Source organism: Phyllobates terribilis, unplaced genomic scaffold (assembly GCF_046119375.1).
Source record: "Phyllobates terribilis strain yellow unplaced genomic scaffold, ASM4611937v1 Scaffold_38__1_contigs__length_12584779, whole genome shotgun sequence".
Taxonomy (NCBI): domain Eukaryota; kingdom Metazoa; phylum Chordata; class Amphibia; order Anura; family Dendrobatidae; genus Phyllobates; species Phyllobates terribilis.
In genome coordinates, this window is record NW_027362798.1 from 1,433,880 (window position 1) to 1,460,409 (window position 26,530).

The 26,530-nt window shown below is 44.5% G+C and overlaps 16 non-coding genes and 1 pseudogene across 16 annotated transcripts; all 17 read left to right on the top strand.

Moving 5' to 3' along the window:
- The first annotated feature begins 5,383 nt into the window (after positions 1-5,383).
- LOC141183452 (U2 spliceosomal RNA) lies at positions 5,384-5,577 on the top strand. Its single transcript, XR_012258400.1, has one exon. It is a non-coding gene; the product is annotated as a U2 spliceosomal RNA (small nuclear RNA).
- A 1,115-nt stretch (positions 5,578-6,692) lies between these two features.
- On the top strand, positions 6,693-6,883 carry LOC141183645 (U2 spliceosomal RNA). The gene has a single exon (XR_012258478.1). It is a non-coding gene; the product is annotated as a U2 spliceosomal RNA (small nuclear RNA).
- Positions 6,884-7,998: 1,115 nt separating this feature from the next.
- LOC141183508 (U2 spliceosomal RNA) lies at positions 7,999-8,114 on the top strand (annotated as a pseudogene).
- Positions 8,115-8,638: 524 nt separating this feature from the next.
- On the top strand, positions 8,639-8,820 carry LOC141183278 (U2 spliceosomal RNA). The gene has a single exon (XR_012258271.1). It is a non-coding gene; the product is annotated as a U2 spliceosomal RNA (small nuclear RNA).
- A 1,115-nt stretch (positions 8,821-9,935) lies between these two features.
- LOC141183191 (U2 spliceosomal RNA) lies at positions 9,936-10,126 on the top strand. Its single transcript, XR_012258192.1, has one exon. It is a non-coding gene; the product is annotated as a U2 spliceosomal RNA (small nuclear RNA).
- A 1,115-nt stretch (positions 10,127-11,241) lies between these two features.
- Positions 11,242-11,432, top strand: LOC141183646 (U2 spliceosomal RNA). Its single transcript, XR_012258479.1, has one exon. It is a non-coding gene; the product is annotated as a U2 spliceosomal RNA (small nuclear RNA).
- Positions 11,433-12,547: 1,115 nt separating this feature from the next.
- Positions 12,548-12,738, top strand: LOC141183647 (U2 spliceosomal RNA). Its single transcript, XR_012258480.1, has one exon. It is a non-coding gene; the product is annotated as a U2 spliceosomal RNA (small nuclear RNA).
- A 1,115-nt stretch (positions 12,739-13,853) lies between these two features.
- On the top strand, positions 13,854-14,044 carry LOC141183650 (U2 spliceosomal RNA). Its single transcript, XR_012258482.1, has one exon. It is a non-coding gene; the product is annotated as a U2 spliceosomal RNA (small nuclear RNA).
- A 1,115-nt stretch (positions 14,045-15,159) lies between these two features.
- On the top strand, positions 15,160-15,350 carry LOC141183651 (U2 spliceosomal RNA). Its single transcript, XR_012258483.1, has one exon. It is a non-coding gene; the product is annotated as a U2 spliceosomal RNA (small nuclear RNA).
- A 1,115-nt stretch (positions 15,351-16,465) lies between these two features.
- Positions 16,466-16,656, top strand: LOC141183262 (U2 spliceosomal RNA). Its single transcript, XR_012258256.1, has one exon. It is a non-coding gene; the product is annotated as a U2 spliceosomal RNA (small nuclear RNA).
- A 1,115-nt stretch (positions 16,657-17,771) lies between these two features.
- On the top strand, positions 17,772-17,962 carry LOC141183652 (U2 spliceosomal RNA). Its single transcript, XR_012258484.1, has one exon. It is a non-coding gene; the product is annotated as a U2 spliceosomal RNA (small nuclear RNA).
- A 1,115-nt stretch (positions 17,963-19,077) lies between these two features.
- On the top strand, positions 19,078-19,268 carry LOC141183158 (U2 spliceosomal RNA). The gene has a single exon (XR_012258162.1). It is a non-coding gene; the product is annotated as a U2 spliceosomal RNA (small nuclear RNA).
- Positions 19,269-20,383: 1,115 nt separating this feature from the next.
- LOC141183192 (U2 spliceosomal RNA) lies at positions 20,384-20,574 on the top strand. Its single transcript, XR_012258193.1, has one exon. It is a non-coding gene; the product is annotated as a U2 spliceosomal RNA (small nuclear RNA).
- A 1,115-nt stretch (positions 20,575-21,689) lies between these two features.
- Positions 21,690-21,880, top strand: LOC141183653 (U2 spliceosomal RNA). Its single transcript, XR_012258485.1, has one exon. It is a non-coding gene; the product is annotated as a U2 spliceosomal RNA (small nuclear RNA).
- Positions 21,881-22,995: 1,115 nt separating this feature from the next.
- LOC141183654 (U2 spliceosomal RNA) lies at positions 22,996-23,186 on the top strand. The gene has a single exon (XR_012258486.1). It is a non-coding gene; the product is annotated as a U2 spliceosomal RNA (small nuclear RNA).
- Positions 23,187-24,295: 1,109 nt separating this feature from the next.
- On the top strand, positions 24,296-24,486 carry LOC141183241 (U2 spliceosomal RNA). Its single transcript, XR_012258237.1, has one exon. It is a non-coding gene; the product is annotated as a U2 spliceosomal RNA (small nuclear RNA).
- Positions 24,487-25,601: 1,115 nt separating this feature from the next.
- LOC141183655 (U2 spliceosomal RNA) lies at positions 25,602-25,792 on the top strand. Its single transcript, XR_012258487.1, has one exon. It is a non-coding gene; the product is annotated as a U2 spliceosomal RNA (small nuclear RNA).
- The last annotated feature ends 738 nt before the right edge of the window (positions 25,793-26,530 follow it).

The window sequence follows — 26,530 nt, forward strand, 5'->3', positions numbered from 1 at the left end:
CCTTCAGTCTGCTGCTGGACAGCCAGCAGCAGCAGCAGCAGGAGAGGTATGTAATCAGGAGCCCTCCTGCTAAGGGTAGACAGCTGCTCGTTCCACCCCACCCCCCGCCTTAATTGGTTCTCCTCCCTTCCAACGGTGTTGAGGCGGGTGGGAACAGCAGGGGGTGAAGGTGCTGTGTTTAAAGAGGTGGAGTTATGCAGATCTAAAACGCGTGGATTGCAGCAGCAGCAAGCCGAAAAGTGCAGGCATGTAAGGGATCTAGAGGTTGACAACATGTCTTCTTAACGGGAGTCCAGGAGCTCATCTCCACAAATGGACTTTTCAGGATCCTTGGGTGGCTCCGTAGTTTGAAACCAATTCTGGTTATCGCTTCTCGGCCTTTTGGCTAAGACCATTTGGTTGCAGCCTGATAGGTGCGAGTTCTCTGGAGGAATCCAGGCCTTTTTGCGAAAGGATTTGGCGATTTTCTGTGGTATTATACCGACAGGTTTTGAAGATGAACTTCGTGAAGAATACTATCCGAATTGGAGTGGATCCATCAGTTTCCGAGAGGAATAATGTGTCCTTCATCGTGGAGAAACTTTTGGAAGGAAAAGCTGGAGCAAAACGAGGCGACTTCTACAGCGTCAACGAGTTTCCTAAATCAGGTACATATGACGTGACTTTTGTAGAAGAAAATACCTGCCTTGATGTGTTTGAGTGGCTTCGGAGTCACACTGATGATCCTTTCTTGGAAGGGGTGTGGTTTGAACCCTTGTTTGGACTTCAAGAAAAGATTGTGTGGGTAACAGTTTATAACCCTTTTACTGAGCCAGCATTGCTTGAAGGCTTCCTTGCACGGTACTGTGATTATGTGCGTAAAGGGGAAAAGCAGTTTAATTCTTTAGGTATTTTCAACTGCAAATACAAGTTTCGGGTGAAACTGAAGAAGGATCCTGGAAGTGTGGGAGGCTTTAGACATCCTCCTGCGAATTTTTCTGTGGCGGGACATAGGGGCTTCCTTTACTATGTAGGGCAGCCTATGTATTGCAGGAAATGTTACTGCTTTGGACATGTGCAGGATGCATGTAAGAAAGGGCAATGTTGCCGTAACTGCAAAGAGGAGGGGCATGTGGCAAGTGCGTGCCCGAAGCCCAAGGCTTGTGACATGTGTGGAAGTGGTGAGCACATGTTTAAAGATTGCCCGCAGGGTGTGCCCAGGAAAACTGATAAGGAGAGGAAAAAGGAGGAGGAGGAGAGGAGGGTTTTGCAGCAGATAGAAAGAGAAACTGCTAGAATGGAGAGAGAGCAGAGGAGGCGGAGTGAAAGGTCTGCCCCTGAAACTGTGAGTCTGAGGCCTGCTTACCAGAAGGAGAAAAAGGCACCTAAAATGGAGAAGGAGCTTGTGAAAGAATTGAGGAGAATGGAGGGGCAGATGAATGCAGCGGGAGAAGGAAGGTGTCCGGATACGTTGGACTTTCAGGACGTTGTAGATGCTGCAGATTGTATGGAAACTGGGGAAGGGTCATCACACCCTTCAGATCCTGAGAATATTGAGGAGTACTTCTCCGATGAGGGTGGGGGGAGTAGAAAATGTCACAGGGAGGGTGGTGGGGCAAATGATGAAGAAGATATCAAGGCACCGCAGCGAAAAGTGGGTGCCAAGAAAGCAAGGTGGGGTGATGGTGATGCTGCTAGCGGCTCGGAAACGAGTTGCTCGGTTCAGATGGTGGAAGAAGATAGTGGGGGTGCTGGTTAAGGTTGCCTTGCAATATGCGTGATAATGCCTATTATAAGCTTTGACTTAAGTCAAAGGCTTTTTCTTGTGAGTGGAGTTTTTGCAGTGTTTTTGTAACTTTTCTGTTTTCGTTTTTTTTAGGAGGTTTAAAAAAGGAAAAAATGGGTTTTACTATAATTTCACAAAATGTGAGAGTGTTTAAAAATAAGGCCAGGAGGGCTGCAATTTTTGATTTTTTGGCTATGAAGAATGCATCGATTTTTTGTTTGCAAGAGTGTGGAGTGGTGGATGGGGTGAGAGGAGATGAATGGTCTCATGGAGCATCTGTGTGGTCGGGGAGTGCATGTAATAAAAATGATGGTGTGGGGATTTTAGTTAAAGGGAGGGAGGTGGTTTTGAGTGATTATGTGGTGATTGATGTGGGGAGGTGCATTTTAGCAAATTTTGAGTATAAAAATGTTAAATTTTGTGTTATTAATGTTTATGCGCCGGTGGAGAAAAATGACCGGAAAAAGTTATTTGAAAAAATTAAACTTTTTGTTCCGGGAAGAATGCCTGTGGTGATTGTGGGTGATATGAATTGTGATGTGGGGAGAGTGAATGTGGATGTGTCTGGGAAAACTTTGTTAGAGTTGGTTAGTGATTTTGATTTGCATGATATGCAAAGTGTATGTAAAGTGAGGCCTTTGTTAAATACCTTCTTTTCCGAAAGTGGAAGAATACAATCTAGATTGGATTACTGTTTTATTTCAAAAAATATGATTCCTGTTGACTATAAGCAGGAGAATGTTTTGTTTTCAGATCATGTGTGCATGTCGTGTGAGTTGGATGTGAATGTGAATGGGGTGTTTGGGAAAGGTTTGTGGAAGTTGAATGTTAAGTTATTGGAGTATGAGGAAGTAAGAAAGGAATATGCAAGACGGTATGAGGAGTGGTGTGAGTGTAAAAATGGTTTTGGGAATGTTTGTGGGTGGTGGGATTGGGTTAAAAAACAGACAAAAATTTTTTTCAAAAATTTGGGTTATAAGATGGCAGCAGTCAAGAGGAGACATTTTGTGAGTTTAAATGCACGTTTAAGTTTCTTGTATAAATTGAGGGAGGGAGGGATGGAGGTGGAGGAGGATATTTTACAAGTGAAAAAGGAGGTTCATGAGTTCTTGTTGGAAAAATGGAGGAGTATTGTCTTTAGAGCAAAAGTTGATAATTTGGAGTATGATGAAAAATGTTCACGTTTTTTTTTCAAGAAGGTTTTTGGGAAAAAGCAAAATATGTGTGTGTTGAATGGAGCAGATGGAAGCGAGGTGAGTGGAGAGGATATGTGTGAGGAAGTGGCAAAGTTTTATGAGGATTTGTATGCTGTAAAGTGGAGGGATGAGTGTTTGGAGAATGATGTTTTGAGTACGTTAGAGAGTAAATTGAATGAGGCGGAAAGAGAGAGGCTGATGGATGCTGTGACAAGTGATGAAGTATGGAAGGTTATGTGTAGTATGGCTTTGAATAAGACGCCGGGGGAGGATGGTCTTCCAGTAGAATCTTACCGCATGATGTGGGATGTGATTGGGAGTGATTTTGTGGATTTTTGTAAGTATATGTGGGAAAATATGGAGGTGGCAGGTAGTATGCGTGCAGGTATGGTTGTATTGATTCCGAAAAAGGGTGATTTGAAGAGTCTGAAAAACTGGAGGCCAATAACATTATTGAACTGTGATTATAAGATCTACGCAAAATTAATGGCAAATAGGATGCGTGATGTGATAGAGAGTGTGATTGGGGATGAGCAGTGTTGTGCAGTACCTGGGAGACGGATTCACGAGTGTGTGTGTATATTGAGAGATTGTCTATGGGATTGTATGAGCCGGAAGAAGAGTGTGTTTTTGTTGAGCCTGGATTTTGAAAAGGCGTATGATAGGTTGTCGCATGGTTTTTTGTTTAGAGTGTTGCTGAGAATGGGTTTTCCTGCTGATTTTGTTGGGAGAGTGAGAAGTCTATATACAGATATTTATAGTTGTGTTTTAATGAACGGTTATGTCGGTAGGAGAGTGAATGTGCATTCGGGCGTGAGGTAGGGGTGTCCGTTATCCCCTGTGGCTTTTATTTGTGCAATTGAACCTTTGTTGTGTATGTTGAGGAAGGATAAAGTGGTTCGAGGTGTGCAAGTGCCGGGAGGTGGAGGAAGAGAGTGGAAGGTGAGTGGTTATATGGATGACGTGTGTGTATTATGTGATTCTGAATGTTCGGTGAGGCGGGTGAAGTTGTTAGTGTCTATCTTTTGTGGTGCGTCTGCATTTAAAGTGAATTGGGAAAAGAGTGAGTGTAAGGTTTTTGGAAGTGGTATTTTGAGTAGAGATGTAGGTGTGAACGTAGTGAGTGGGCCCATTAAGGTTTTGGGAGTGAAGTTTTCAGAAAGATTGGATGGGAAAGAAAGTTGGGATGACGCGAAAGAGAAGGTTGAAAAGAAGTTATGTTTTTGGAAGTTGAGAAGCCTTACTTTCTTTGGAAAAATCTTAGTCATTAAAAGCGTGGTGTTGCCTATTTATTTATATGTTGCAGTTGTGTTTCCACCAGGTTATATGGTTTTGAGAGGATTGAATAGGATTTTGTTTGTTTTTTTGTGGAATTCTAAAATGGAGAGGGCGCGGAGGGAAGTGTTGGTGAAGCGTATGGAGAAAGGTGGTTTGGGTTTTCCAAATTTAGAAGTTTTTTTGGGTGTGAATATTGTGGTGTTTGTGCTGAAAGTGATTATGGGCGATGGAAAGTTTTCATGTATGTGTGGATATTTATTTGGGGCTTATTCTTTTCGTTTGAAGTGGAGAGAGAGGGATTTGCGGTGTCCGGTTGCTTTTGAGGTGCCCGTGTGGTATGTGTGGGTTTATAAGTTTTTGGTGAAGTATGAGTTGTGTGATGTGGATGTGAGGTTGTTGGGAAATAAGAAGGCTGTGTACAGGATGATTGAGTGTAGAGAAATGGAGAGTGGAATAAATTTGGTGAGAGGGTGTGATGTGCAAAAAGTATGGAAGAAGGTGCGGATGGGTGGTATGACAAATAAGCAGAGTGAGGTTGTGTGGCAGTCTTTGCATGGAGTGTTGCCAGTAAGAGAGTTTCAGAGGAATAGAGGTTTAGTGAGGAGTGAAACGTGTCCAAGAAATGGCTGTGGTGGAAGGGAAAGTGTGTTGCATGTTTTTTGGAATTGCCAGTATGCTAGAGATGTGATTGGGAGAATGGGGCCTTTGTGTAAAGAATTGTGTGGTGTGAATTTGTTGTCCTTTGAGTTGTTTATGTTTGGTTTGGGAATATGTGATGGGACGAAGGAAAGAGTCTTGTGGTTGATGCTTGCGTGTATAAAGGAAGTGTTATGGGATGTGAGGAATGTGTATGTGTTTAAAAGGAAGGAAATTGCTGTAAAGGATAGTGTGAAGGTGATTATGGGGAAGATGTATGTGTGTTTCCTATGGGACAAAAAGAGGAGAGGGGAAGTGGATGCGGAGGGAATATGGAAAGTTAAAAAGTGGAGATATTTTGTAAATACTTCTTGATCTTGTTTTCTGTGTAAGGTTTAAAAAGAAGAAATAAAAATTTTCCGGTGATGATGGGAGCAGCATTTGTGTCGTTGAGATGATGCAGCTGTTTGGAAGGAAGTTCCTTTGGTCGTGACTATAGACCGTGGATTTCCCCATCTGAGGGAAAAAAAAAAAAAAAAAAAAAAAAAATCTGTTCTTATCAGTTTAATATCTGATACGTCCCCTATCTGGGGACCATATATTAAATGGATTTTTAGAACAGGGAGATGGAAAAAGAGCTTGCTCTGTCCACTCCACGCATTGACCTGGTATTGCAGTATCTCCAGGACCGGTGCACCCCTTCTTTAATGCAGTTTCTAAAATCAGAAAGAATTGAATTCAATGTTTTTTGTTCATTTTGCTTGTTTGTCGGATTTTGGGATGGACTCTTTGGCTTTGCTTTTCTTCTCCTCATTGGATTTTTCATGTTCAAAGTTGCAGAAGCCAGATTACAAGCTCATTTTGGTTCAACTTCAGCAACTGTGCATTGCATTGCCATGTAATGTGATGCAATGCTATCTTTCTAGCTCTCCCTTTTTACTTCCTTTTGGATAAACAGACATATTAGGCAAGCATTTTGGAGCTTTCACCTAAATAACTACAGGTGGTGAGATAAGCTGCACAATATAATTGACCTTTCAGTATATTGTTGCACACACACCATCTATTTAGCAAATGCCCTTGTTATCAACAGCAGCCTTTTAAACTCACCTGAGCTAACAGGTATGTGCGCTGGTTACTCTGCTGCGCTTAAAATTTCTTTTTTGGTTTGCTACAATGCCTTTTCTGAAACGTTGTCTCCTTCTGCTGGAACACTGACTTCTTTCATTTAATGCCTGCAGACTATAAAAGAGAACCCAACCCAAAAAGTTTGGTTGATTAGTCTGTGGCATTCTGTTAAACTGTTGCTTATGGCGGTCTCTGTGAGCTTCTCAGCGACATTCAGCCAGCCAGGTATCCTGCCTGCAGTAGATGGAATGTGGCAATGGAACGCTGGCTGCGCGTGTCATAATAGGCTCTGAGCCTTTATATACCTGTGCACAGCAGCAGCCACCTTCAGTCTGCTGCTGGACAGCCAGCAGCAGCAGCAGCAGGAGAGGTATGTAATCAGGAGCCCTCCTGCTAAGGGTAGACAGCTGCTCGTTCCACCCCACCCCCCGCCTTAATTGGTTCTCCTCCCTTCCAACGGTGTTGAGGCGGGTGGGAACAGCAGGGGGTGAAGGTGCTGTGTTTAAAGAGGTGGAGTTATGCAGATCTAAAACGCGTGGATTGCAGCAGCAGCAAGCCGAAAAGTGCAGGCATGTAAGGGATCTAGAGGTTGACAACATGTCTTCTTAACGGGAGTCCAGGAGCTCATCTCCACAAATGGACTTTTCAGGATCCTTGGGTGGCTCCGTAGTTTGAAACCAATTCTGGTTATCGCTTCTCGGCCTTTTGGCTAAGATCAAGTGTAGTATCTGTTCTTATCAGTTTAATATCTGATACGTCCCCTATCTGGGGACCATATATTAAATGGATTTTTAGAACAGGGAGATGGAAAAAGAGCTTGCTCTGTCCACTCCACGCATTGACCTGGTATTGCAGTATCTCCAGGACCGGTGCACCCCTTCTTTAATGCAGTTTCTAAAATCAGAAAGAATTGAATTCAATGTTTTTTGTTCATTTTGCTTGTTTGTCGGATTTTGGGATGGACTCTTTGGCTTTGCTTTTCTTCTCCTCATTGGATTTTTCATGTTCAAAGTTGCAGAAGCCAGATTACAAGCTCATTTTGGTTCAACTTCAGCAACTGTGCATTGCATTGCCATGTAATGTGATGCAATGCTATCTTTCTAGCTCTCCCTTTTTACTTCCTTTTGGATAAACAGACATATTAGGCAAGCATTTTGGAGCTTTCACCTAAATAACTACAGGTGGTGAGATAAGCTGCACAATATAATTGACCTTTCAGTATATTGTTGCACACACACCATCTATTTAGCAAATGCCCTTGTTATCAACAGCAGCCTTTTAAACTCACCTGAGCTAACAGGTATGTGCGCTGGTTACTCTGCTGCGCTTAAAATTTCTTTTTTGGTTTGCTACAATGCCTTTTCTGAAACGTTGTCTCCTTCTGCTGGAACACTGACTTCTTTCATTTAATGCCTGCAGACTATAAAAGAGAACCCAACCCAAAAAGTTTGGTTGATTAGTCTGTGGCATTCTGTTAAACTGTTGCTTATGGCGGTCTCTGTGAGCTTCTCAGCGACATTCAGCCAGCCAGGTATCCTGCCTGCAGTAGATGGAATGTGGCAATGGAACGCTGGCTGCGCGTGTCATAATAGGCTCTGAGCCTTTATATACCTGTGCACAGCAGCAGCCACCTTCAGTCTGCTGCTGGACAGCCAGCAGCAGCAGCAGCAGGAGAGGTATGTAATCAGGAGCCCTCCTGCTAAGGGTAGACAGCTGCTCGTTCCACCCCACCCCCCGCCTTAATTGGTTCTCCTCCCTTCCAACGGTGTTGAGGCGGGTGGGAACAGCAGGGGGTGAAGGTGCTGTGTTTAAAGAGGTGGAGTTATGCAGATCTAAAACGCGTGGATTGCAGCAGCAGCAAGCCGAAAAGTGCAGGCATGTAAGGGATCTAGAGGTTGACAACATGTCTTCTTAACGGGAGTCCAGGAGCTCATCTCCACAAATGGACTTTTCAGGATCCTTGGGTGGCTCCGTAGTTTGAAACCAATTCTGGTTATCGCTTCTCGGCCTTTTGGCTAAGATCAAGTGTAGTATCTTTTGAAAAAGCAGTTTTGTCCTTGGGCTGCCCTAGTAAATTGATGCATATTACACACTGGTTTGGTGCACTTGTTAGTACGCCAGGTGGCTCATAGAGTTATCTGATGGAAAACATGGCCCTCCAGGATCGAAGTCACTAGGCTGGGTAAGTGTGAGGGCTTTGGAGCAATGTGCCCCAGGAGTAGGCGCCCTGGTGGGAGTCCAAGCTTACTGGGACTGGGAACCCCGGAAAGACTTGGCTTCGTAGCACGCCGCACCTTTGCCAATCATACTTTCTGAGCAACCCCCCCTATTCCTGGCCTCCGGGCTAGGAAGGGGAATTTTTATAAACCCGGTCGGAGGTCCGGTCAGCTTTGGGCTGAGAAACCAACACAGGCTCCAGCTCCACTAGGGTGGCAGCCTAGATGGAAGCTGGGAGCACGAAAACGACTCTTCTCCGGCTTCGGCTAGGGAGAGCATCGGAGATCCCTGACCCTCGCTGTGGCCTTCTGGCTCGGAGGGATGGGGATGGTTTATTGGGGACCCTCTCCTCCGGGAAGGGTCCACATGAATCCTCGCCTCGTGCGCTGTTTTGGTGTGACTTCGGTCACATTTTTCAGTGCCTTGGATGCAGCTTCAATCAAAAAATCTGTTCTTATCAGTTTAATATCTGATACGTCCCCTATCTGGGGACCATATATTAAATGGATTTTTAGAACAGGGAGATGGAAAAAGAGCTTGCTCTGTCCACTCCACGCATTGACCTGGTATTGCAGTATCCCCAGGACCGGTGCACCCCTTCTTTAATGCAGTTTCTAAAATCAGAAAGAATTGAATTCAATGTTTTTTGTTCATTTTGCTTGTTTGTCGGATTTTGGGATGGACTCTTTGGCTTTGCTTTTCTTCTCCTCATTGGATTTTTCATGTTCAAAGTTGCAGAAGCCAGATTACAAGCTCATTTTGGTTCAACTTCAGCAACTGTGCATTGCATTGCCATGTAATGTGATGCAATGCTATCTTTCTAGCTCTCCCTTTTTACTTCCTTTTGGATAAACAGACATATTAGGCAAGCATTTTGGAGCTTTCACCTAAATAACTACAGGTGGTGAGATAAGCTGCACAATATAATTGACCTTTCAGTATATTGTTGCACACACACCATCTATTTAGCAAATGCCCTTGTTATCAACAGCAGCCTTTTAAACTCACCTGAGCTAACAGGTATGTGCGCTGGTTACTCTGCTGCGCTTAAAATTTCTTTTTTGGTTTGCTACAATGCCTTTTCTGAAACGTTGTCTCCTTCTGCTGGAACACTGACTTCTTTCATTTAATGCCTGCAGACTATAAAAGAGAACCCAACCCAAAAAGTTTGGTTGATTAGTCTGTGGCATTCTGTTAAACTGTTGCTTATGGCGGTCTCTGTGAGCTTCTCAGCGACATTCAGCCAGCCAGGTATCCTGCCTGCAGTAGATGGAATGTGGCAATGGAACGCTGGCTGCGCGTGTCATAATAGGCTCTGAGCCTTTATATACCTGTGCACAGCAGCAGCCACCTTCAGTCTGCTGCTGGACAGCCAGCAGCAGCAGCAGCAGGAGAGGTATGTAATCAGGAGCCCTCCTGCTAAGGGTAGACAGCTGCTCGTTCCACCCCACCCCCCGCCTTAATTGGTTCTCCTCCCTTCCAACGGTGTTGAGGCGGGTGGGAACAGCAGGGGGTGAAGGTGCTGTGTTTAAAGAGGTGGAGTTATGCAGATCTAAAACGCGTGGATTGCAGCAGCAGCAAGCCGAAAAGTGCAGGCATGTAAGGGATCTAGAGGTTGACAACATGTCTTCTTAACGGGAGTCCAGGAGCTCATCTCCACAAATGGACTTTTCAGGATCCTTGGGTGGCTCCGTAGTTTGAAACCAATTCTGGTTATCGCTTCTCGGCCTTTTGGCTAAGATCAAGTGTAGTATCTGTTCTTATCAGTTTAATATCTGATACGTCCCCTATCTGGGGACCATATATTAAATGGATTTTTAGAACAGGGAGATTGAAAAAGAGCTTGCTCTGTCCACTCCACGCATTGACCTGGTATTGCAGTATCTCCAGGACCGGTGCACCCCTTCTTTAATGCAGTTTCTAAAATCAGAAAGAATTGAATTCAATGTTTTTTGTTCATTTTGCTTGTTTGTCGGATTTTGGGATGGACTCTTTGGCTTTGCTTTTCTTCTCCTCATTGGATTTTTCATGTTCAAAGTTGCAGAAGCCAGATTACAAGCTCATTTTGGTTCAACTTCAGCAACTGTGCATTGCATTGCCATGTAATGTGATGCAATGCTATCTTTCTAGCTCTCCCTTTTTACTTCCTTTTGGATAAACAGACATATTAGGCAAGCATTTTGGAGCTTTCACCTAAATAACTACAGGTGGTGAGATAAGCTGCACAATATAATTGACCTTTCAGTATATTGTTGCACACACACCATCTATTTAGCAAATGCCCTTGTTATCAACAGCAGCCTTTTAAACTCACCTGAGCTAACAGGTATGTGCGCTGGTTACTCTGCTGCGCTTAAAATTTCTTTTTTGGTTTGCTACAATGCCTTTTCTGAAACGTTGTCTCCTTCTGCTGGAACACTGACTTCTTTCATTTAATGCCTGCAGACTATAAAAGAGAACCCAACCCAAAAAGTTTGGTTGATTAGTCTGTGGCATTCTGTTAAACTGTTGCTTATGGCGGTCTCTGTGAGCTTCTCAGCGACATTCAGCCAGCCAGGTATCCTGCCTGCAGTAGATGGAATGTGGCAATGGAACGCTGGCTGCGCGTGTCATAATAGGCTCTGAGCCTTTATATACCTGTGCACAGCAGCAGCCACCTTCAGTCTGCTGCTGGACAGCCAGCAGCAGCAGCAGCAGGAGAGGTATGTAATCAGGAGCCCTCCTGCTAAGGGTAGACAGCTGCTCGTTCCACCCCACCCCCCGCCTTAATTGGTTCTCCTCCCTTCCAATGGTGTTGAGGCGGGTGGGAACAGCAGGGGGTGAAGGTGCTGTGTTTAAAGAGGTGGAGTTATGCAGATCTAAAACGCGTGGATTGCAGCAGCAGCAAGCCGAAAAGTGCAGGCATGTAAGGGATCTAGAGGTTGACAACATGTCTTCTTAACGGGAGTCCAGGAGCTCATCTCCACAAATGGACTTTTCAGGATCCTTGGGTGGCTCCGTAGTTTGAAACCAATTCTGGTTATCGCTTCTCGGCCTTTTGGCTAAGATCAAGTGTAGTATCTGTTCTTATCAGTTTAATATCTGATACGTCCCCTATCTGGGGACCATATATTAAATGGATTTTTAGAACAGGGAGATGGAAAAAGAGCTTGCTCTGTCCACTCCACGCATTGACCTGGTATTGCAGTATCTCCAGGACCGGTGCACCCCTTCTTTAATGCAGTTTCTAAAATCAGAAAGAATTGAATTCAATGTTTTTTGTTCATTTTGCTTGTTTGTCGGATTTTGGGATGGACTCTTTGGCTTTGCTTTTCTTCTCCTCATTGGATTTTTCATGTTCAAAGTTGCAGAAGCCAGATTACAAGCTCATTTTGGTTCAACTTCAGCAACTGTGCATTGCATTGCCATGTAATGTGATGCAATGCTATCTTTCTAGCTCTCCCTTTTTACTTCCTTTTGGATAAACAGACATATTAGGCAAGCATTTTGGAGCTTTCACCTAAATAACTACAGGTGGTGAGATAAGCTGCACAATATAATTGACCTTTCAGTATATTGTTGCACACACACCATCTATTTAGCAAATGCCCTTGTTATCAACAGCAGCCTTTTAAACTCACCTGAGCTAACAGGTATGTGCGCTGGTTACTCTGCTGCGCTTAAAATTTCTTTTTTGGTTTGCTACAATGCCTTTTCTGAAACGTTGTCTCCTTCTGCTGGAACACTGACTTCTTTCATTTAATGCCTGCAGACTATAAAAGAGAACCCAACCCAAAAAGTTTGGTTGATTAGTCTGTGGCATTCTGTTAAACTGTTGCTTATGGCGGTCTCTGTGAGCTTCTCAGCGACATTCAGCCAGCCAGGTATCTTGCCTGCAGTAGATGGAATGTGGCAATGGAACGCTGGCTGCGCGTGTCATAATAGGCTCTGAGCCTTTATATACCTGTGCACAGCAGCAGCCACCTTCAGTCTGCTGCTGGACAGCCAGCAGCAGCAGCAGCAGGAGAGGTATGTAATCAGGAGCCCTCCTGCTAAGGGTAGACAGCTGCTCGTTCCACCCCACCCCCCGCCTTAATTGGTTCTCCTCCCTTCCAATGGTGTTGAGGCGGGTGGGAACAGCAGGGGGTGAAGGTGCTGTGTTTAAAGAGGTGGAGTTATGCAGATCTAAAACGCGTGGATTGCAGCAGCAGCAAGCCGAAAAGTGCAGGCATGTAAGGGATCTAGAGGTTGACAACATGTCTTCTTAACGGGAGTCCAGGAGCTCATCTCCACAAATGGACTTTTCAGGATCCTTGGGTGGCTCCGTAGTTTGAAACCAATTCTGGTTATCGCTTCTCGGCCTTTTGGCTAAGATCAAGTGTAGTATCTGTTCTTATCAGTTTAATATCTGATACGTCCCCTATCTGGGGACCATATATTAAATGGATTTTTAGAACAGGGAGATGGAAAAAGAGCTTGCTCTGTCCACTCCACGCATTGACCTGGTATTGCAGTATCTCCAGGACCGGTGCACCCCTTCTTTAATGCAGTTTCTAAAATCAGAAAGAATTGAATTCAATGTTTTTTGTTCATTTTGCTTGTTTGTCGGATTTTGGGATGGACTCTTTGGCTTTGCTTTTCTTCTCCTCATTGGATTTTTCATGTTCAAAGTTGCAGAAGCCAGATTACAAGCTCATTTTGGTTCAACTTCAGCAACTGTGCATTGCATTGCCATGTAATGTGATGCAATGCTATCTTTCTAGCTCTCCCTTTTTACTTCCTTTTGGATAAACAGACATATTAGGCAAGCATTTTGGAGCTTTCACCTAAATAACTACAGGTGGTGAGATAAGCTGCACAATATAATTGACCTTTCAGTATATTGTTGCACACACACCATCTATTTAGCAAATGCCCTTGTTATCAACAGCAGCCTTTTAAACTCACCTGAGCTAACAGGTATGTGCGCTGGTTACTCTGCTGCGCTTAAAATTTCTTTTTTGGTTTGCTACAATGCCTTTTCTGAAACGTTGTCTCCTTCTGCTGGAACACTGACTTCTTTCATTTAATGCCTGCAGACTATAAAAGAGAACCCAACCCAAAAAGTTTGGTTGATTAGTCTGTGGCATTCTGTTAAACTGTTGCTTATGGCGGTCTCTGTGAGCTTCTCAGCGACATTCAGCCAGCCAGGTATCCTGCCTGCAGTAGATGGAATGTGGCAATGGAACGCTGGCTGCGCGTGTCATAATAGGCTCTGAGCCTTTATATACCTGTGCACAGCAGCAGCCACCTTCAGTCTGCTGCTGGACAGCCAGCAGCAGCAGCAGCAGGAGAGGTATGTAATCAGGAGCCCTCCTGCTAAGGGTAGACAGCTGCTCGTTCCACCCCACCCCCCGCCTTAATTGGTTCTCCTCCCTTCCAACGGTGTTGAGGCGGGTGGGAACAGCAGGGGGTGAAGGTGCTGTGTTTAAAGAGGTGGAGTTATGCAGATCTAAAACGCGTGGATTGCAGCAGCAGCAAGCCGAAAAGTGCAGGCATGTAAGGGATCTAGAGGTTGACAACATGTCTTCTTAACGGGAGTCCAGGAGCTCATCTCCACAAATGGACTTTTCAGGATCCTTGGGTGGCTCCGTAGTTTGAAACCAATTCTGGTTATCGCTTCTCGGCCTTTTGGCTAAGATCAAGTGTAGTATCTGTTCTTATCAGTTTAATATCTGATACGTCCCCTATCTGGGGACCATATATTAAATGGATTTTTAGAACAGGGAGATGGAAAAAGAGCTTGCTCTGTCCACTCCACGCATTGACCTGGTATTGCAGTATCTCCAGGACCGGTGCACCCCTTCTTTAATGCAGTTTCTAAAATCAGAAAGAATTGAATTCAATGTTTTTTGTTCATTTTGCTTGTTTGTCGGATTTTGGGATGGACTCTTTGGCTTTGCTTTTCTTCTCCTCATTGGATTTTTCATGTTCAAAGTTGCAGAAGCCAGATTACAAGCTCATTTTGGTTCAACTTCAGCAACTGTGCATTGCATTGCCATGTAATGTGATGCAATGCTATCTTTCTAGCTCTCCCTTTTTACTTCCTTTTGGATAAACAGACATATTAGGCAAGCATTTTGGAGCTTTCACCTAAATAACTACAGGTGGTGAGATAAGCTGCACAATATAATTGACCTTTCAGTATATTGTTGCACACACACCATCTATTTAGCAAATGCCCTTGTTATCAACAGCAGCCTTTTAAACTCACCTGAGCTAACAGGTATGTGCGCTGGTTACTCTGCTGCGCTTAAAATTTCTTTTTTGGTTTGCTACAATGCCTTTTCTGAAACGTTGTCTCCTTCTGCTGGAACACTGACTTCTTTCATTTAATGCCTGCAGACTATAAAAGAGAACCCAACCCAAAAAGTTTGGTTGATTAGTCTGTGGCATTCTGTTAAACTGTTGCTTATGGCGGTCTCTGTGAGCTTCTCAGCGACATTCAGCCAGCCAGGTATCCTGCCTGCAGTAGATGGAATGTGGCAATGGAACGCTGGCTGCGCGTGTCATAATAGGCTCTGAGCCTTTATATACCTGTGCACAGCAGCAGCCACCTTCAGTCTGCTGCTGGACAGCCAGCAGCAGCAGCAGCAGGAGAGGTATGTAATCAGGAGCCCTCCTGCTAAGGGTAGACAGCTGCTCGTTCCACCCCACCCCCCGCCTTAATTGGTTCTCCTCCCTTCCAACGGTGTTGAGGCGGGTGGGAACAGCAGGGGGTGAAGGTGCTGTGTTTAAAGAGGTGGAGTTATGCAGATCTAAAACGCGTGGATTGCAGCAGCAGCAAGCCGAAAAGTGCAGGCATGTAAGGGATCTAGAGGTTGACAACATGTCTTCTTAACGGGAGTCCAGGAGCTCATCTCCACAAATGGACTTTTCAGGATCCTTGGGTGGCTCCGTAGTTTGAAACCAATTCTGGTTATCGCTTCTCGGCCTTTTGGCTAAGATCAAGTGTAGTATCTGTTCTTATCAGTTTAATATCTGATACGTCCCCTATCTGGGGACCATATATTAAATGGATTTTTAGAACAGGGAGATGGAAAAAGAGCTTGCTCTGTCCACTCCACGCATTGACCTGGTATTGCAGTATCTCCAGGACCGGTGCACCCCTTCTTTAATGCAGTTTCTAAAATCAGAAAGAATTGAATTCAATGTTTTTTGTTCATTTTGCTTGTTTGTCGGATTTTGGGATGGACTCTTTGGCTTTGCTTTTCTTCTCCTCATTGGATTTTTCATGTTCAAAGTTGCAGAAGCCAGATTACAAGCTCATTTTGGTTCAACTTCAGCAACTGTGCATTGCATTGCCATGTAATGTGATGCAATGCTATCTTTCTAGCTCTCCCTTTTTACTTCCTTTTGGATAAACAGACATATTAGGCAAGCATTTTGGAGCTTTCACCTAAATAACTACAGGTGGTGAGATAAGCTGCACAATATAATTGACCTTTCAGTATATTGTTGCACACACACCATCTATTTAGCAAATGCCCTTGTTATCAACAGCAGCCTTTTAAACTCACCTGAGCTAACAGGTATGTGCGCTGGTTACTCTGCTGCGCTTAAAATTTCTTTTTTGGTTTGCTACAATGCCTTTTCTGAAACGTTGTCTCCTTCTGCTGGAACACTGACTTCTTTCATTTAATGCCTGCAGACTATAAAAGAGAACCCAACCCAAAAAGTTTGGTTGATTAGTCTGTGGCATTCTGTTAAACTGTTGCTTATGGCGGTCTCTGTGAGCTTCTCAGCGACATTCAGCCAGCCAGGTATCCTGCCTGCAGTAGATGGAATGTGGCAATGGAACGCTGGCTGCGCGTGTCATAATAGGCTCTGAGCCTTTATATACCTGTGCACAGCAGCAGCCACCTTCAGTCTGCTGCTGGACAGCCAGCAGCAGCAGCAGCAGGAGAGGTATGTAATCAGGAGCCCTCCTGCTAAGGGTAGACAGCTGCTCGTTCCACCCCACCCCCCGCCTTAATTGGTTCTCCTCCCTTCCAACGGTGTTGAGGCGGGTGGGAACAGCAGGGGGTGAAGGTGCTGTGTTTAAAGAGGTGGAGTTATGCAGATCTAAAACGCGTGGATTGCAGCAGCAGCAAGCCGAAAAGTGCAGGCATGTAAGGGATCTAGAGGTTGACAACATGTCTTCTTAACGGGAGTCCAGGAGCTCATCTCCACAAATGGACTTTTCAGGATCCTTGGGTGGCTCCGTAGTTTGAAACCAATTCTGGTTATCGCTTCTCGGCCTTTTGGCTAAGATCAAGTGTAGTATCTGTTCTTATCAGTTTAATATCTGATACGTCCCCTATCTGTGGACCATATATTAAATGGATTTTTAGAACAGGGAGATTGAAAAAGAGCTTGCTCTGTCCACTCCACGCATTGACCTGGTATTGCAGTATCTCCAGGACCGGTGCACCCCTTCTTTAATGCAGTTTCTAAAATCAGAAAGAATTGAATTCAATGTTTTTTGTTCATTTTGCTTGTTTGTCGGATTTTGGGATGGACTCTTTGGCTTTGCTTTTCTTCTCCTCATTGGATTTTTCATGTTCAAAGTTGCAGAAGCCAGATTACAAGCTCATTTTGGTTCAACTTCAGCAACTGTGCATTGCATTGCCATGTAATGTGATGCAATGCTATCTTTCTAGCTCTCCCTTTTTACTTCCTTTTGGATAAACAGACATATTAGGCAAGCATTTTGGAGCTTTCACCTAAATAACTACAGGTGGTGAGATAAGCTGCACAATATAATTGACCTTTCAGTATATTGTTGCACACACACCATCTATTTAGCAAATGCCCTTGTTATCAACAGCAGCCTTTTAAACTCACCTGAGCTAACAGGTATGTGCGCTGGTTACTCTGCTGCGCTTAAAATTTCTTTTTTGGTTTGCTACAATGCCTTTTCTGAAACGTTGTCTCCTTCTGCTGGAACACTGACTTCTTTCATTTAATGCCTGCAGACTATAAAAGAGAACCCAACCCAAAAAGTTTGGTTGATTAGTCTGTGGCATTCTGTTAAACTGTTGCTTATGGCGGTCTCTGTGAGCTTCTCAGCGACATTCAGCCAGCCAGGTATCCTGCCTGCAGTAGATGGAATGTGGCAATGGAACGCTGGCTGCGCGTGTCATAATAGGCTCTGAGCCTTTATATACCTGTGCACAGCAGCAGCCACCTTCAGTCTGCTGCTGGACAGCCAGCAGCAGCAGCAGCAGGAGAGGTATGTAATCAGGAGCCCTCCTGCTAAGGGTAGACAGCTGCTCGTTCCACCCCACCCCCCGCCTTAATTGGTTCTCCTCCCTTCCAACGGTGTTGAGGCGGGTGGGAACAGCAGGGGGTGAAGGTGCTGTGTTTAAAGAGGTGGAGTTATGCAGATCTAAAACGCGTGGATTGCAGCAGCAGCAAGCCGAAAAGTGCAGGCATGTAAGGGATCTAGAGGTTGACAACATGTCTTCTTAACGGGAGTCCAGGAGCTCATCTCCACAAATGGACTTTTCAGGATCCTTGGGTGGCTCCGTAGTTTGAAACCAATTCTGGTTATCGCTTCTCGGCCTTTTGGCTAAGATCAAGTGTAGTATCTGTTCTTATCAGTTTAATATCTGATACGTCCCCTATCTGGGGACCATATATTAAATGGATTTTTAGAACAGGGAGATGGAAAAAGAGCTTGCTCTGTCCACTCCACGCATTGACCTGGTATTGCAGTATCTCCAGGACCGGTGCACCCCTTCTTTAATGCAGTTTCTAAAATCAGAAAGAATTGAATTCAATGTTTTTTGTTCATTTTGCTTGTTTGTCGGATTTTGGGATGGACTCTTTGGCTTTGCTTTTCTTCTCCTCATTGGATTTTTCATGTTCAAAGTTGCAGAAGCCAGATTACAAGCTCATTTTGGTTCAACTTCAGCAACTGTGCATTGCATTGCCATGTAATGTGATGCAATGCTATCTTTCTAGCTCTCCCTTTTTACTTCCTTTTGGATAAACAGACATATTAGGCAAGCATTTTGGAGCTTTCACCTAAATAACTACAGGTGGTGAGATAAGCTGCACAATATAATTGACCTTTCAGTATATTGTTGCACACACACCATCTATTTAGCAAATGCCCTTGTTATCAACAGCAGCCTTTTAAACTCACCTGAGCTAACAGGTATGTGCGCTGGTTACTCTGCTGCGCTTAAAATTTCTTTTTTGGTTTGCTACAATGCCTTTTCTGAAATGTTGTCTCCTTCTGCTGGAACACTGACTTCTTTCATTTAATGCCTGCAGACTATAAAAGAGAACCCAACCCAAAAAGTTTGGTTGATTAGTCTGTGGCATTCTGTTAAACTGTTGCTTATGGCGGTCTCTGTGAGCTTCTCAGCGACATTCAGCCAGCCAGGTATCCTGCCTGCAGTAGATGGAATGTGGCAATGGAACGCTGGCTGCGCGTGTCATAATAGGCTCTGAGCCTTTATATACCTGTGCACAGCAGCAGCCACCTTCAGTCTGCTGCTGGACAGCCAGCAGCAGCAGCAGCAGGAGAGGTATGTAATCAGGAGCCCTCCTGCTAAGGGTAGACAGCTACTCGTTCCACCCCACCCCCCGCCTTAATTGGTTCTCCTCCCTTCCAACGGTGTTGAGGCGGGTGGGAACAGCAGGGGGTGAAGGTGCTGTGTTTAAAGAGGTGGAGTTATGCAGATCTAAAACGCGTGGATTGCAGCAGCAGCAAGCCGAAAAGTGCAGGCATGTAAGGGATCTAGAGGTTGACAACATGTCTTCTTAACGGGAGTCCAGGAGCTCATCTCCACAAATGGACTTTTCAGGATCCTTGGGTGGCTCCGTAGTTTGAAACCAATTCTGGTTATCGCTTCTCGGCCTTTTGGCTAAGATCAAGTGTAGTATCTGTTCTTATCAGTTTAATATCTGATACGTCCCCTATCTGGGGACCATATATTAAATGGATTTTTAGAACAGGGAGATGTAAAAAGAGCTTGCTCTGTCCACTCCACGCATTGACCTGGTATTGCAGTATCTCCAGGACCGGTGCACCCCTTCTTTAATGCAGTTTCTAAAATCAGAAAGAATTGAATTCAATGTTTTTTGTTCATTTTGCTTGTTTGTCGGATTTTGGGATGGACTCTTTGGCTTTGCTTTTCTTCTCCTCATTGGATTTTTCATGTTCAAAGTTGCAGAAGCCAGATTACAAGCTCATTTTGGTTCAACTTCAGCAACTGTGCATTGCATTGCCATGTAATGTGATGCAATGCTATCTTTCTAGCTCTCCCTTTTTACTTCCTTTTGGATAAACAGACATATTAGGCAAGCATTTTGGAGCTTTCACCTAAATAACTACAGGTGGTGAGATAAGCTGCACAATATAATTGACCTTTCAGTATATTGTTGCACACACACCATCTATTTAGCAAATGCCCTTGTTATCAACAGCAGCCTTTTAAACTCACCTGAGCTAACAGGTATGTGCGCTGGTTACTCTGCTGCGCTTAAAATTTCTTTTTTGGTTTGCTACAATGCCTTTTCTGAAACGTTGTCTCCTTCTGCTGGAACACTGACTTCTTTCATTTAATGCCTGCAGACTATAAAAGAGAACCCAACCCAAAAAGTTTGGTTGATTAGTCTGTGGCATTCTGTTAAACTGTTGCTTATGGCGGTCTCTGTGAGCTTCTCAGCGACATTCAGCCAGCCAGGTATCCTGCCTGCAGTAGATGGAATGTGGCAATGGAACGCTGGCTGCGCGTGTCATAATAGGCTCTGAGCCTTTATATACCTGTGCACAGCAGCAGCCACCTTCAGTCTGCTGCTGGACAGCCAGCAGCAGCAGCAGCAGGAGAGGTATGTAATCAGGAGCCCTCCTGCTAAGGGTAGACAGCTGCTCGTTCCACCCCACCCCCCGCCTTAATTGGTTCTCCTCCCTTCCAACGGTGTTGAGGCGGGTGGGAACAGCAGGGGGTGAAGGTGCTGTGTTTAAAGAGGTGGAGTTATGCAGATCTAAAACGCGTGGATTGCAGCAGCAGCAAGCCGAAAAGTGCAGGCATGTAAGGGATCTAGAGGTTGACAACATGTCTTCTTAACGGGAGTCCAGGAGCTCATCTCCACAAATGGACTTTTCAGGATCCTTGGGTGGCTCCGTAGTTTGAAACCAATTCTGGTTATCGCTTCTCGGCCTTTTGGCTAAGATCAAGTGTAGTATCTGTTCTTATCAGTTTAATATCTGATACGTCCCCTATCTGGGGACCATATATTAAATGGATTTTTAGAACAGGGAGATTGAAAAAGAGCTTGCTCTGTCCACTCCACGCATTGACCTGGTATTGCAGTATCTCCAGGACCGGTGCACCCCTTCTTTAATGCAGTTTCTAAAATCAGAAAGAATTGAATTCAATGTTTTTTGTTCATTTTGCTTGTTTGTCGGATTTTGGGATGGACTCTTTGGCTTTGCTTTTCTTCTCCTCATTGGATTTTTCATGTTCAAAGTTGCAGAAGCCAGATTACAAGCTCATTTTGGTTCAACTTCAGCAACTGTGCATTGCATTGCCATGTAATGTGATGCAATGCTATCTTTCTAGCTCTCCCTTTTTACTTCCTTTTGGATAAACAGACATATTAGGCAAGCATTTTGGAGCTTTCACCTAAATAACTACAGGTGGTGAGATAAGCTGCACAATATAATTGACCTTTCAGTATATTGTTGCACACACACCATCTATTTAGCAAATGCCCTTGTTATCAACAGCAGCCTTTTAAACTCACCTGAGCTAACAGGTATGTGCGCTGGTTACTCTGCTGCGCTTAAAATTTCTTTTTTGGTTTGCTACAATGCCTTTTCTGAAACGTTGTCTCCTTCTGCTGGAACACTGACTTCTTTCATTTAATGCCTGCAGACTATAAAAGAGAACCCAACCCAAAAAGTTTGGTTGATTAGTCTGTGGCATTCTGTTAAACTGTTGCTTATGGCGGTCTCTGTGAGCTTCTCAGCGACATTCAGCCAGCCAGGTATCCTGCCTGCAGTAGATGGAATGTGGCAATGGAACGCTGGCTGCGCGTGTCATAATAGGCTCTGAGCCTTTATATACCTGTGCACAGCAGCAGCCACCTTCAGTCTGCTGCTGGACAGCCAGCAGCAGCAGCAGCAGGAGAGGTATGTAATCAGGAGCCCTCCTGCTAAGGGTAGACAGCTGCTCGTTCCACCCCACCCCCCGCCTTAATTGGTTCTCCTCCCTTCCAACGGTGTTGAGGCGGGTGGGAACAGCAGGGGGTGAAGGTGCTGTGTTTAAAGAGGTGGAGTTATGCAGATCTAAAACGCGTGGATTGCAGCAGCAGCAAGCCGAAAAGTGCAGGCATGTAAGGGATCTAGAGGTTGACAACATGTCTTCTTAACGGGAGTCCAGGAGCTCATCTCCACAAATGGACTTTTCAGGATCCTTGGGTGGCTCCGTAGTTTGAAACCAATTCTGGTTATCGCTTCTCGGCCTTTTGGCTAAGATCAAGTGTAGTATCTGTTCTTATCAGTTTAATATCTGATACGTCCCCTATCTGGGGACCATATATTAAATGGATTTTTAGAACAGGGAGATGGAAAAAGAGCTTGCTCTGTCCACTCCACGCATTGACCTGGTATTGCAGTATCTCCAGGACCGGTGCACCCCTTCTTTAATGCAGTTTCTAAAATCAGAAAGAATTGAATTCAATGTTTTTTGTTCATTTTGCTTGTTTGTCGGATTTTGGGATGGACTCTTTGGCTTTGCTTTTCTTCTCCTCATTGGATTTTTCATGTTCAAAGTTGCAGAAGCCAGATTACAAGCTCATTTTGGTTCAACTTCAGCAACTGTGCATTGCATTGCCATGTAATGTGATGCAATGCTATCTTTCTAGCTCTCCCTTTTTACTTCCTTTTGGATAAACAGACATATTAGGCAAGCATTTTGGAGCTTTCACCTAAATAACTACAGGTGGTGAGATAAGCTGCACAATATAATTGACCTTTCAGTATATTGTTGCACACACACCATCTATTTAGCAAATGCCCTTGTTATCAACAGCAGCCTTTTAAACTCACCTGAGCTAACAGGTATGTGCGCTGGTTACTCTGCTGCGCTTAAAATTTCTTTTTTGGTTTGCTACAATGCCTTTTCTGAAACGTTGTCTCCTTCTGCTGGAACACTGACTTCTTTCATTTAATGCCTGCAGACTATAAAAGAGAACCCAACCCAAAAAGTTTGGTTGATTAGTCTGTGGCATTCTGTTAAACTGTTGCTTATGGCGGTCTCTGTGAGCTTCTCAGCGACATTCAGCCAGCCAGGTATCCTGCCTGCAGTAGATGGAATGTGGCAATGGAACGCTGGCTGCGCGTGTCATAATAGGCTCTGAGCCTTTATATACCTGTGCACAGCAGCAGCCACCTTCAGTCTGCTGCTGGACAGCCAGCAGCAGCAGCAGCAGGAGAGGTATGTAATCAGGAGCCCTCCTGCTAAGGGTAGACAGCTGCTCGTTCCACCCCACCCCCCGCCTTAATTGGTTCTCCTCCCTTCCAACGGTGTTGAGGCGGGTGGGAACAGCAGGGGGTGAAGGTGCTGTGTTTAAAGAGGTGGAGTTATGCAGATCTAAAACGCGTGGATTGCAGCAGCAGCAAGCCGAAAAGTGCAGGCATGTAAGGGATCTAGAGGTTGACAACATGTCTTCTTAACGGGAGTCCAGGAGCTCATCTCCACAAATGGACTTTTCAGGATCCTTGGGTGGCTCCGTAGTTTGAAACCAATTCTGGTTATCGCTTCTCGGCCTTTTGGCTAAGATCAAGTGTAGTATCTGTTCTTATCAGTTTAATATCTGATACGTCCCCTATCTGGGGACCATATATTAAATGGATTTTTAGAACAGGGAGATGGAAAAAGAGCTTGCTCTGTCCACTCCACGCATTGACCTGGTATTGCAGTATCTCCAGGACCGGTGCACCCCTTCTTTAATGCAGTTTCTAAAATCAGAAAGAATTGAATTCAATGTTTTTTGTTCATTTTGCTTGTTTGTCGGATTTTGGGATGGACTCTTTGGCTTTCCTTTTCTTCTCCTCATTGGATTTTTCATGTTCAAAGTTGCAGAAGCCAGATTACAAGCTCATTTTGTTTCAACTTCAGCAACTGTGCATTGCATTGCCATGTAATGTGATGCAATGCTATCTTTCTAGCTCTCCCTTTTTACTTCCTTTTGGATAAACAGACATATTAGGCAAGCATTTTGGAGCTTTCACCTAAATAACTACAGGTGGTGAGATAAGCTGCACAATATAATTGACCTTTCAGTATATTGTTGCACACACACCATCTATTTAGCAAATGCCCTTGTTATCAACAGCAGCCTTTTAAACTCACCTGAGCTAACAGGTATGTGCGCTGGTTACTCTGCTGCGCTTAAAATTTCTTTTTTGGTTTGCTACAATGCCTTTTCTGAAACGTTGTCTCCCTCTGCTGGAACACTGACTTCTTTCATTTAATGCCTGCAGACTATAAAAGAGAACCCAACCCAAAAAGTTTGGTTGATTAGTCTGTGGCATTCTGTTAAACTGTTGCTTATGGTGGTCTCTGTGAGCTTCTCAGCGACATTCAGCCAGCCAGGTATCCTGCCTGCAGTAGATGGAATGTGGCAATGGAACGCTGGCTGCGCGTGTCATAATAGGCTCTGAGCCTTTATATACCTGTGCACAGCAGCAGCCACCTTCAGTCTGCTGCTGGACAGCCAGCAGCAGCAGCAGGAGAGGTATGTAATCAGGAGCCCTCCTGCTAAGGGTAGACAGCTGCTCGTTCCACCCCACCCCCCGCCTTAATTGGTTCTCCTCCCTTCCAACGGTGTTGAGGCGGGTGGGAACAGCAGGGGGTGAAGGTGCTGTGTTTAAAGAGGTGGAGTTATGCAGATCTAAAACGCGTGGATTGCAGCAGCAGCAAGCCGAAAAGTGCAGGCATGTAAGGGATCTAGAGGTTGACATGTCTTCTTAACGGGAGTCCAGGAGCTCATCTCCACAAATGGACTTTTCAGGATCCTTGGGTGGCTCCGTAGTTTGAAACCAATTCTGGTTATCGCTTCTCGGCCTTTTGGCTAAGATCAAGTGTAGTATCTGTTCTTCTCAGTTTAATATCTGATACGTCCCCTATCTGGGGACCATATATTAAATGGATTTTTAGAACAGGGAGATGGAAAAAGAGCTTGCTCTGTCCACTCCACGCATTGACCTGGTATTGCAGTATCTCCAGGACCGGTGCACCCCTTCTTTAATGCAGTTTCTAAAATCAGAAAGAATTGAATTCAATGTTTTTTGTTCATTTTGCTTGTTTGTCGGATTTTGGGATGGACTCTTTGGCTTTGCTTTTCTTCTCCTCATTGGATTTTTCATGTTCAAAGTTGCAGAAGCCAGATTACAAGCTCATTTTGGTTCAACTTCAGCAACTGTGCATTGCATTGCCATGTAATGTGATGCAATGCTATCTTTCTAGCTCTCCCTTTTTACTTCCTTTTGGATAAACAGACATATTAGACAAGCATTTTGGAGCTTTCACCTAAATAACTACAGGTGGTGAGATAAGCTGCACAATATAATTGACCTTTCAGTATATTGTTGCACACACACCATCTATTTAGCAAATGCCCTTGTTATCAACAGCAGCCTTTTAAACTCACCTGAGCTAACAGGTATGTGCGCTGGTTACTCTGCTGCGCTTAAAATTTCTTTTTTGGTTTGCTACAATGCCTTTTCTGAAACGTTGTCTCCTTCTGCTGGAACACTGACTTCTTTCATTTAATGCCTGCAGACTATAAAAGAGAACCCAACCCAAAAAGTTTGGTTGATTAGTCTGTGGCATTCTGTTAAACTGTTGCTTATGGCGGTCTCTGTGAGCTTCTCAGCGACATTCAGCCAGCCAGGTATCCTGCCTGCAGTAGATGGAATGTGGCAATGGAACGCTGGCTGCGCGTGTCATAATAGTCTCTGAGCCTTTATATACCTGTGCACAGCAGCAGCCACCTTCAGTCTGCTGCTGGACAGCCAGCAGCAGCAGCAGCAGGAGAGGTATGTAATCAGGAGCCCTCCTGCTAAGGGTAGACAGCTGCTCGTTCCACCCCACCCCCCGCCTTAATTGGTTCTCCTCCCTTCCAACGGTGTTGAGGCGGGTGGGAACAGCAGGGGGTGAAGGTGCTGTGTTTAAAGAGGTGGAGTTATGCAGATCTAAAACGCGTGGATTGCAGCAGCAGCAAGCCGAAAAGTGCAGGCATGTAAGGGATCTAGAGGTTGACAACATGTCTTCTTAACGAGAGTCCAGGAGCTCATCTCCACAAATGGACTTTTCAGGATCCTTGGGTGGCTCCGTAGTTTGAAACCAATTCTGGTTATCGCTTCTCGGCCTTTTGGCTAAGATCAAGTGTAGTATCTGTTCTTATCAGTTTAATATCTGATACGTCCCCTATCTGGGGACCATATATTAAATGGATTTTTAGAACAGGGAGATGGAAAAAGAGCTTGCTCTGTCCACTCCACGCATTGACCTGGTATTGCAGTATCTCCAGGACCGGTGCACCCCTTCTTTAATGCAGTTTCTAAAATCAGAAAGAATTGAATTCAATGTTTTTTGTTCATTTTGCTTGTTTGTCGGATTTTGGGATGGACTCTTTGGCTTTCCTTTTCTTCTCCTCATTGGATTTTTCATGTTCAAAGTTGCAGAAGCCAGATTACAAGCTCATTTTGGTTCAACTTCAGCAACTGTGCATTGCATTGCCATGTAATGTGATGCAATGCTATCTTTCTAGCTCTCCCTTTTTACTTCCTTTTGGATAAACAGACATATTAGGCAAGCATTTTGGAGCTTTCACCTAAATAACTACAGGTGGTGAGATAAGCTGCACAATATAATTGACCTTTCAGTATATTGTTGCACACACACCATCTATTTAGCAAATGCCCTTGTTATCAACAGCAGCCTTTTAAACTCACCTGAGCTAACAGGTATGTGCGCTGGTTACTCTGCTGCGCTTAAAATTTCTTTTTTGGTTTGCTACAATGCCTTTTCTGAAACGTTGTCTCCTTCTGCTGGAACACTGACTTCTTTCATTTAATGCCTGCAGACTATAAAAGAGAACCCAACCCAAAAAGTTTGGTTGATTAGTCTGTGGCATTCTGTTAAACTGTTGCTTATGGCGGTCTCTGTGAGCTTCTCAGCGACATTCAGCCAGCCAGGTATCCTGCCTGCAGTAGATGGAATGTGGCAATGGAACGCTGGCTGCGCGTGTCATAATAGGCTCTGAGCCTTTATATACCTGTGCA